Raw genomic sequence first — 11,956 nt, 5'->3', positions numbered from 1 at the left:
TGAAAAAGGGATCTGACACAAGGACAATGGGGTCGAGAAATTTTGATTGCCACTGAAAATAGGGAGAGGAGAGGTGGGTAGGGTCGGACAATTTAGCCTCCTGTAGCGGAGCCCTATGGTTCCTACTCTAGGAGAATACCACAGTAGGGTTCTTTAACGTGCAAGGAACGTGGCATCTTCCTCAACACGGTGCACCACTATGGTTTGCGGTCAGGTTTTCCGTAATATATCCTGACAACCCCAGCATGTAACACGCCAGGGGTACCCCATTCCACCACCTGGGACACACATCCCAGTTGCTCTGTGGGCAGAGCGCCCAAGCCCCCGGCTAGTGTTCTGAGCACTATTTAGTCGCCTTTGACAAGCTTAGCGCTGCTGCAGGCCTATTCTTTTAACACCCGGACCTGCATCATTCAGTTTGTTTGTTGGGGTTTAACGTCCGAGCAGCAATATTTAAGCTATATTCAGACAAAGAACATGAAATGGATGATCAAATGAACATGAAATAAAACAAAAAAAAAGGATCGGTCACAAGGATAAGAGGGTCGACAAATTTCGATTGCCACTGGAAAAAGGGGGGATGGGTAAGGTCGGGCAATTTAGACTCCTGTGGCGGAGCGCAAAGGTTCCTACTCATATCGAATACCACAGCAGGGTTCTTTAACGTGCGAGGAACGTGGCATCTTTACCAACACGGTGCACCACTATGGTTTGCGGTCAGGTTTTCGGTATTATAGCCTGACAACCCCAGCATGTAACACGCCAGGGGTACCCCATTCCACCACATGGGGCACACATCCCAGTTGCTCTGTGGGCAGAGCGCCTAGCCCCCGGCTAGGGTTCTGAGCACTATTTAGTCGCCTTTTACGACAAGCTTAGCACTGCTGCAGGACTATTCTTTTGACACCCGGACCTGCACGGGGCTGCATCAGTCAGATGTTAAAAATAGGTACACAATGGTATCATATGACAAGGAGTGTGGGAAAAGTTTCATCGAAGTCCATGCAGTGGTTGAGAAGACTTGTGGGTTAGTATTAGGGACGGAGAGCAAATTCACTATATACGTTCTCCTCTTCATGCGGAGGTATAAAAAATATATTTAAAAAATGGTTAAATAATTTAAAATTGTAATCAAAATGTAAAGTTGATTATCTAACAATATCATTAATGAATTCAAATGGAGAACGAGGGATGTTGATTGGAACTTAATACTTGTATTAGTGTACTGCAAGCAAATTATGCGGTAGTTTAAAAATGCAGATGTGGCCCCGTGCAGGTCCGGGTGTTAGAAGAATAGGCCTGCAGCAGAGCTAAGCTTGTCGTTTGTTTGTTGTTTGTTGGGGTTTAACGTCCGAGCAGCAATATTTCAGCTATAATCAGACAATGAACATGAAATGGATGATACAATAAACATGAAATGAGGAAAAAAGGATGGGTCACAAGGATAATAGGGTCGACAAATTTTGATTGCCACAGGAAAAAGGGGGGATGGGTAAGGTAGGGCAATTTAGCCTCCTGTGGTGGAGCGCAAAGGTTCCTACTCCTATCGAATACCACAGCAGGGTTCTTTAACGTGCGAGGAACATGGCATCTTTCCCAACACGCTGCACCACTATGGTTTGCGGTCAGGTTTTCCGTATTATAGCCAGACAACCCCAGCATGTAACACGCCAGGGGTACACCATTTCACCACCTGGGGCACACATCCCAGTTGCCCTAGCCCCCGGCTAGGTTTCTGAGCACTATTTAGTCGCCTTATACGACAAGCTTAGGCCAATTCTTTTAACACCCGGACCTGCACGGGGCTAAGCTTGTCGTAAATGGCGACTAAATATTGCTCAGAACCCTAGCCGGCGGCTAGGACTCTTTGCCCACAGAGGAACTTGGATGTGTGCCCCAGGTGGTGGAATGGGGTACCCCTGGCATATTATATGCTGGGGTTGTCAGGCTAAAATACGGAAAACCTGACCGCAAACCATAGTGGTGCACCGTGTTGGGAAAGATGCCATGTTCCTCGCACGTTAAAGAACCCTGCTGTGGTATTCGATAGGAGTAGGAACCTTTGCGCTCCGCCACAGGAGGCTAAATTGCCCGACCTTACCCAGTCCTCCCTTTTTCTAGTGGTAATCAAAATTTGTCGACCCTACTGTCCCATCCCGTTTTTCATTTCATATTCATTTTATCATCCGTTTCATGTTCATCGTATGAATATAGCTGAAATATTGCTGCTCGGACGTTAAACCCCAACAATCAATCAATCATAAAACTGCAGATGTCAAATCATTGTCTCCTTCATTAAACATTTATTTTTACAAGATATTGGTTATAACTACCCCTCCCCAAAACTAAGTATCTATTTTTTTCTTTTATGATAGAGTAATCAAGGGAATCAAGGTTATAGCGGTAATCAAAAGAATGTAATCCAGGGACAAAGACCAGACATGGAAAACAGACACGCACAACAAAGAACACAAAGTAACTGAAATCATACATACAAAGCAAAAAAAGTAAATGAGCAACTCGGACTCCACCAAAAACTTGGAGCATGGACCAGGTGCACCGGTAGGGTAAGCGTCCTCTGCTTTTCTAGAAACACCCGCCGAGTTGCTCATAAAAAGTCAAGTCCGGGGTAGACAAACAAGGGAAGGAAGACTATGACCCGTTGAACAAATCAGTTCTGATGGTGCTGCTGGATACACCATAACGATCCACGAGTTCATGATAACGACCATAAAACTTCTGTAGTGATGACTTCAATCTTGTAGCAACATAACCTTGTTCCAGAAGCCTATTTGTTAGAGTTCTAGCGCGATACAAAAAGTCTGCGTAGTTTCGGCAAGCTCTGGCATAATGTATGAGTTGTGATATGAACATTCCATACGGAGGAGCCGAAAGGATGTTGACAATTCTGAATGAAGTCATCACGTTTGTCGTAATGTTTGGTCAATAGTTTTCCTTTACCATCGACTTCTTAGTGTAGGTCAAGATATGAGGCTGACTTCATAGTGTCTGTAGTATCCTTTATCTCAAGTTCTCTTGGGTAGATGTGATAAATACCCTCACATATTTTTTTTCATGTTTACTGATGTTGAGTTCGTTTGTTTGTTTGTTGGGGTTTAACGTCCGAGCAGCAATATTTCAGCTATATTTAGACGATGAACATGAAATTGATTTGTTTGTTTGTTGGGGTTTAATGTCCGAGCAGCAATATTTCAGCTATTTTCAGACGATGAACATAAAATTGATAATAAAATGAACATGAAGGCAAGAAACTTAAATCACCTCCTCACAAACGGTTCCAATGTGGTAGTAAAAACAATGGCATGAGTCAAAATGGAAAAATTTACAACATTGCAAGAAACAACACTGAACAAGACTAGTATATGGATTTTTGCTGAAGAAAAGAAACGCAAAGACTTGTTCTAACGACTGCTACAGCAAATGTCATAATCCTTCTGAAGCATTACTGATTGATTGTTATGGTTTAACGTCCGAGCAGCAATATTTCAGCTATATGCAGACAATGAACATGAAATGATGATCAAATGAAAAAGGGATGGGACACAAGGACAATGGGGTCGACCAAATCTGATTGCCACTGGAAGAAGGGAGAGGTGGGTAGGGTCGGGCAATTTAGCCTCCTGTGGAGGAGCCCTATGGTTCCTACTCCCGGAGAATACCACAGTAGGGTTCTTTAACGTGCGAGGAACGTGGCATCTTTCCCAACACGCTGCACCACTGTGGTTTGCGGTCCGGATTTCCGTATTATAGCATTACAATCCCAGCATGTAACACATCAGGGATACCCCATTCCACCACCTGGGGCACACATCCCAGTTGCTCTGTGGGCAGAGCGCCATTTAGTCGCCTTTTACGACAAGCTGCCCCGTGCAGGTCCGTGTGTTAAAAGAATAGGCCTGCAGCAGCGCTAAGCTTGTCCTATAAGGCGATTAAATATTGCTCAGAAACCTAGCCGGGGGCTAGGCGCTCTGCCCACAGAGCAACTGAGATGTGTGCCCCAGGTGGTGGAATGGGGTACCCCTTGCGTGTTGCATGCTGGGGTTGTCAGGCTATAATACGGAAAACCTGACCGCAAACCATAGTGATGCACCGTGTTGGGAAAGATGCTACGTTCCTCGCACGTTAAAGAACCCTGCTGTGGTATTCGATAGGAGGCTAAATTGCCCGACCTTACCCATCCCCCCTTTTTCCAGTGGCAATCAAAATTTGTCGACCCTATTATCCTTGTGACCCATCCTTTTTTTTTCATTTCATGTTCATTTTATCATCCATTTCATGTTCATTGTCTGAATATAGCTGAAATATTGCTGCTCGGACTTTAAACCCCAACAAACAAACAAACAAATTTACGACAAGCTTGGCGCTGCTGCAGGCCTATTCGTTTAACACTCGGACCTGCACGGGGCGACAATGACTATGAAATGATGATGAAATGAAAGACATGTTCATCGTCTGAATATAACTGAAATATTGCTGCTCGGACGTTAAACCCCAACAAACAAAATCTGTGGGCAGAGTGCCTAGCCCCCGGCTTGGTTTCTGAGCACTATTTAATCGCCTATTCTTTTAACACACGGACCTGCACGGGGCCTGAAGCATTACTTGAAGCAACATATTTTTCCTGTTTAATATGCTTCATTTATTTTTTTTTATCAAGACATGTTATGAACCTTAAAAACCGTTATACTATATATATATATATAAAACAAAACAGCTTGTTTTTTTTCTTATAAGCTTTAATCTCTGCTTTGGATAGGGATAAAAAAAAATAGGTAAGACTTACACAAGTGTGATTGAATGAAGTTCCTTTTTAAACAGTAGGTATCCAAGGAGTCAGGCGAGGTTTATTCAGATAAATATTTCTGTTAAGGTAGGTGTAACGGGAAACAGTCGAGGTTTTGATTTAATGCTCAACCATAGTGAAATATTTTGTTTTGTTAAAGCCAATATTGCAAAATCTGAACAGACTATCTATCTATATGATCAAAATACGTCATGAAACACATGAGAGTAATTATGTTAGTAGCTTTTTGTTTGTTTGTTGGGGTTTAACGTCCGAGCAGCAATGGAATGCTTTAATATCGTTCCGTTGAAGGTTTGAAAAAAAAGAATACTTTTAATACTTTCATGTAGTCATAGTTAAAATACTTCCCTGCCTAAGATTGATTGATTGATTGTTATGTTTTAATTCCGTTTCGGCGACTAGGGCCAGATCACGGCTAGAACATTTAATGAAATGATTGATTGTTGTTGTTTATTGCCGTTTCGGCGACCAGAGCCATATCACGGCAAGAACATTTAATGCAAGGAAAATATTACAAGCAAGATCAAAGTCTCTTCATAAAATAATGATATTAAAACAAACAGCTATTTACATATAAAAAGGTACATAAAAGGGGAACCTACGACATAAAATACATATAGAAACATAACTTCGATAAAACATTTAAAATATTGAAAAATCAAGGAAGGTATCCAATTTAGATTTTATTAAATAAACCGATGTCCTGCAAGGAATCGATAATGTTTTTAGATGAAACGGTCTTCAACAAATCAAACATATTGGCGCAGTCAAAATAATTTTGCCTGATGTTGGCAAAATCCACACCATCTAGAAGAACATGTTTGATAGAGAAAGGGCAATCACATGGGATACACTCAGGTGGAGGATCACCAACAAGCAAATGGCCATGTGCAAATCTAGAATGTCCAATGCGGCATCTAAGCATGATCACTTGACCTAAGAATCAGGCAAAATATGTACAAGGTGTTGCACATGAAGAAAAAAAAACCGCAGATATTTTATTTCATTATTCAAGTACTTATACCTTATAACCTCATAAAATACCATCAAAGTGTTTGTAAAGTTTGCTATATAAAGAATATAGCAGTTTTAGTTAAATGATATATGGAAAAATGGCTAGATCATTTTCTCACAGTTTTTCCCTATTTCCTGTGAAAATACTTCCATTCATGGATACCAATTTCTGTGGATTTGGAAAGAAAAACAAGTTCGTGGATCCTTGAATTCGTGGTTTTGAGGTTTTCAGTACAAACATTAATGGGATTATCCCATTTCTTTGGGAGCCAAATTTGGTGGTTTGGCCTACCCACAAAAATCATGAAATATATGACCCACGAACATGTCCACAGTAAGTAGTCAAAAACATTAATTTCATAGATTCGTCGGGTTTTTCAGATGTTTTCTAGACGTATTGATTATGTTTGAGGCAAAAAGGACTAAATTGAGGAAAATGATGCGCCACCCATTGGCTGATGCTTAAACGGAGTGGTACTTCCCAAAATATGCCATTTTTCGAATTCAGATATAAAAAAACATACCAAGAAATCAAAGCAAAGCGAGTCCTGGTCGTTTAGATTTCAGTTCTAGTTATAAATACGAACTGATATGGTGAAAAACAACAATTGCACCACCGTATAACTTTTATGAAAATAGTAAATACTTACAGAGGCCACCAAAAGGTCTTCAATAAGTGTAAAAACAACTTCGAGTAACTTGCTCTTAAAGCCCCGACAACAAAAGTTATTAATGACCAACATTTGGACGAAATCATTGATTTCTTAGCAAGCGTAAAAAAGCAACTCAGAAATAGTGAACATATATATCCGAAATTACCCGAGCAGGTCCGGGTGTTAAAAGAATAGGCCTGCAGCAGCGCTAAGCTTGTCGTAAAGGGCGACTAAATAGTGCTCAGAAACCTAGCCGGGGGCTAAGGCGCTCTGCCCACAGGGCAACTGGGATGTGTGCCCCAGGTGGTGGCATGGGGTACCCCTGGCGTGTTACATGCTGGGGTTGTCAGGCTATAATACGGAAAACCTGACCGAAAACCATGGTGGTGCACCGTGTTGGAAAATATGCCACGTTCCTCGCACGTTAAAGAACCCTGCTGTGGTACTCGATAGGAGAAGAAATCTTTGCGCTCCGCCACAGGAGGCTAAATTGCCCGACCTTACCCATCCCCCCTTTTTCCAGTCGCAATCAAAATTTGTCGACCCTATTATCCTTGTGACCCATCCTTTTTTTTTCATCTCATGTTCATTTTATCATCCATTTCATGTTCATTGTCTGAATATAGCTGAAATTTTGCTGCTCGGACGTTAAACCCCAACAAACAAAACGTATTATAGCCTGACAACCCCAGCATGTGACACGCCAAGGGCACACATCCCAGTTGCTATGTGGGCAGAGCGCCCTAGCCCCTGGCTAGGGTTCTGAGCACTATTTAGTCGCCTTTTACGACAAACTTAGCGCTGCTGCAGGCCTATTCATTTAACACCCGGACCTGCACAGGGCTGATCGTGTGTTAGATGTAGAGCGCAATATGGTTGTGTGCCCTTTGTAGGGGGTGGGTACCCCATGCAATCAAAATTTGTCGACCCTATTATTCATATGTCCCATCCCATTTTTATTTTATTACCGCCCTGATATAGCTAAAATATTGCGGCTTGGGCATTGAACACCAATAATCAATCAATTTGTTTATTGCCCTGGAATATGGATAAGCGGATAACTTATCTTACATCATCACGACTCACCTTTGATTTTCAGCTATCAAAAATGGCTAAAATTTTAGTGATTACAGCAGTTACTTTCCTATTGGTTCATCTCACTTGTGGACAATACACTTGTGATAAAAATCCCTATACCGATGGCTGTTCCATTGAGATTGACGGGCAAGATTTCTGGTATTTTTACAAGTGGAAATTTACACCAGCTTGTCAAAAACACGACGTGTGTTACGCATGTGTAAGTACGGACATAAGTATACAGTTTAAGGAATTTAAGTGGAAAATCAGTTGAAGCAACTTCAGATGTGCAAGTTAGCGATGACAATAGAAGTGACAAGCAATTGTGTGCTGTACCAATCCTGATCTAAGACAACATTAAGCTTTGAAGCACAGTGAAAATGCCCAACATATTAAGTCACCACATCCCATGTTCTGCTGTCGCTTTAATCCATTTTCGACCAAATTGATTCCAAATTTTACCACAAATTAATTTTTCCTAGAGCTTTTGCACTTGGACGGGATCTCAGTGGCTTGTTCAGTTTTGTTTTTGTTTCAATATTTTTAATTTATCTTTTTAGATATTGTTGTTCTCGGTTTTGTAAGCATTGCTTTGGTATGTTAAAGTACTGCCTTTAGTACCACTTGAATATGCAATAATAGAACAAAGTTAAGTACTTTTCTGCCTAAGAATCAGGCAAAATGTGTATAAGATGTGGCAAATGAATAAAAAATTGTACTATCAAAGTATCTATATCTCATACCCTATAGAAATAACCATCAAGATGTTTGTAAAGTTCACCTTTCTAATATAACGATAGGTCAAGTTTAGTAAATATGCACAGTAGAAAAATGGCGGGAAAAATGTCCTGCTATTTCTCCTATATAAGCAGTAAAACAATTTTGACAACACAGATCCATTAGGATAATTAAATAGCATTTCTGTTGTTATATAGATGTATTGTATATATTTCAGACAAAAAGGATCAAATTGATATGCCACCCACTGCTTGATTCTTACCAAGAATTGTACTTTAAAGAACATAATTATAAGTGTTCAATTTCATCGATTAAATATGTCAAACTATAGCATGTATTAGAATTAAAGATTAAATTTGAGACCTATATAAATGTATAATATCTACTGAAAAAAAAAACGTTGGCAACATTTCGTTCAGATTACGCTGTTTAAGTCAACCTTGTGAGGTATAGTAGTAAAATTAATGTTTGCAAAAATTTTAAAGGTAGTGTTTCTTTTTCAGGGATCTGGAAGAGGGTTGTCGAGGTCGAATTGCGACGAAAAATTTTGGCATAACATGAATAAGTTATGTGGATGGCGATTTTTTTGCAAACTTATTGCTCATCAATATTACACTGTCGTTCGTCTCTTCGGCAGGAATAGATATAACAAATCTCCATTAGGGTGGTGCACACAGTCTTGGACGGCGTCGTGCTTGTAAAGTCAAATAAAATTCGTTTGAAACAAAATTCCGACCGTTGTTGTTATTTGGTTATACTGATATAATACGCCCCTTGCACGTCCGGGCGTTAAAACAATATGCCTGCGGCAGCGCTAAGCTTGTCGGAAAAGGCAACTAAATAGTGCTCAGAAACCTAGCCGGGGGCGAGGCGCTCTACCCACACAGAAACTGGGTTGTGTGCCCCAGGTGGTGTAATGGGGTTTGTTTGTTTGTTGGGGTTTAACGCCCGAGCAGCAATATTGCAGCTATATTCAGGCGCTGAACATGAAGTGGATGATGAAATGAACATGAAATGACGATGAAACGAAAAATGGGATGGTTTTTTGTTTGTTGAGGCTTAACGTCCGAGCAGCAATATTTCAGCTATATTCAGACGATGAACATGAAATGATTGATTGTTTAATGCCGTTTCGGCGACCAGGGCCATATCACGGCAAGAACATTTAATGTAATGATTAAAAGCAAGATCAAAGTCTCTTCATAAAATAATGAAATTAAAACAAACAGCTATTTACATATAAAAAGGTACATAAAAGGTAAACGTTAGACATAAAATACATATAGAAACATAACTTCGATAAAATATTGAAAAATTAAGGAAGGTATCCAATTTAGATTTTATTAAAAAAACCGATGTCCCGCAAGAAATCGATAATGTTTTTAGATAAAACGGTCTTTAACAAATTAAACATATTAGCGCAGTCAAAATAATTTTGCCTGGTGTTAGCAAAATCCACACATCCTAGAAGAACATGTTTGATAGAGAAAGGGCAATCACATAGGATACACTCAGGTCGAGGATGACCAACAGGCAAATGACCATGTGTTGTTTGTTGGGATTTAATGTCCGAGCAGCAATATTTCAGCTATATTCATACGATGAACATGAAATTGACGATGAAATAAAAAAGGGATGAGACACAAGGACAATGGGGTCGACAAATTTTGATTGCCACTGCAAATAGGGAGAGATGGGTAGGGTCGGGCAATTTAGCCTCCTATGGTTCCTACTCCGGGAGAATACCACAGTAGGGTTCTTTAACGTGCGAGGAAAGTGGTATCTTTCCCAACACGGTACACCACTATGGTTTGCGGTCAGGTTTTCCGTAATATAGCCTGACAACCCTAGCATGTAACACGCCAGGGATACCCCATTCCACCACCTGGGGCACACATCCCAGTTGCTATGTGGGCAGAGCGCCCTAGCCCCCGGCTACGGTTCTGAGCACTATTTAGTCGCCTTTTACGACAAGCTTAGCGCTGTTGCAGGCCTATTCTTTTAACACCTGGACCTGCACGGGGAAAAATGGTCATGTGTAAATCTAGAATGTCCAGTGCGGCATCTAGTTATGAGCACTTACTCTTTGCGATTGCCCGATCCGGATTGATGAACGCCAAGATCGAGTTTTATGGAATTGAGTTTGTTGTGTTCAAGACCGTCCCATCGGTCCTGCCACATCTTTAAAATATATTTCCTTATTAAAGGTTTAAAACCGGTGTATGTTTGTTTGTTTGTTTGTTGGGGTTTAACGTCCGAGCTGGAATATTTCAGCTATATTGAGACGATGAACATGAAATTGATGATAAAATGAACATGAAACCATGATGAAATGAAAAAGGGATGGGACACAAGGGTCAACAAATTTTGATTGCCACTGGAAATGGGGAGAGGTGGGTAGGGTCGGGCAATTTAGCCTCCTGTGGAGGAGCCCTATGGTTCCTACTCCGGGAGAATACCACAGTAGGGTTCTTTAACGTGCGAGGAACGTGGCATCTTTCCCAACACGGTGCACCACTATGGTTTGCGGTCAGGTTTTCTGTATTATAGCCTGACAACCCCAGCATGTAACACGCCAGGGATACCCCATTCCACCACCTTGGGCACACATCCCAGTTGCTGTGTGGGCAGAGCGCCCTAGCCGCCGGCTAGGGTTCAGAGCACTATTTGTTTGTTTGTTTGTTTGTTGGGGTTTAACGTCCGAGCAGCAATATTTCAGCTATATTCAGACAATGAACATGAAATGGATGATAAAATGAACATGAAATGAAAAAAAAAGGATGGGTCACAAGGATAATAGGGTCGACAAATTTTGATTGCCACTGGAACAAGGGGAAGTGGGTAAGGTCGGGCAATTTAGCCTCCTGTGGCGGAGCGCAAAGGTTCCTACTCCTATCGAATACCACAGCAGGGTTCTTTAACGTGCGAGGAACGTGGCATCTTTCCCAACACGGTGCACCACTATGGTTTGCGGTCAGGTTTTCCGTATTATAGCCTGACAACCCCAGCATGCAACACGCCAGGGGTACCCCATTCCACCATCTGGGGCACACATCCCAGTTGCTCTGTGGGCAGAGCGCCTAGCCCCCGGCTAGGTTTCTGAGCACTATTTAGTCGCCTTATACGACAAGCTTAGCGCTGCTGCACTATTTAGTCGCCTTTTACGACAGGCTTAGCTCTGCTGCAGGCCTATTCTTTTAACACCCGGACCTGCACGGGGTTGTTATGAGGTAAATTCTCCCAATGTTCGTTTGCTATCCACTCGGAACCTTCTGGACTTTCTTGACAATCTTGTTATCGGAAGGCTCAGTGCTTGTTTGTCTCTCCTTTGCTTTCTGTTATTGATTGGGAGAATTTGCACACACTGTATTTAATTTCACATTATATATAGTGCTGAATTTATTTGAAACTCAGCCCCGTGCACATGATGGAGTTGCTTTTCGAAACAAAAATGCATGTGGCAGAATTTGGTTCAATTTTTTGGGAATACAATTGCGGGAACTGAATTACAAAGTGCAGGGGACAAGGGATACAATTAATGAAAAGTTAAGTGAAACTTACTGAAACTGCTGTTTAAAGTCACATTGAAATTTGCGTCCATCAAATATACGACCTCTTTCATTTACCACCTCGATTCCAAATCTATCAG

Source organism: Perna viridis, chromosome 9 (assembly GCF_037379345.1).
Source record: "Perna viridis isolate PV_CMFRI_1.1 ecotype Kerala chromosome 9, ASM3737934v1, whole genome shotgun sequence".
NCBI classification, from domain to species: Eukaryota; Metazoa; Mollusca; class Bivalvia; order Mytilida; family Mytilidae; genus Perna; species Perna viridis.
This window is presented reverse-complemented; position numbering follows the sequence as displayed.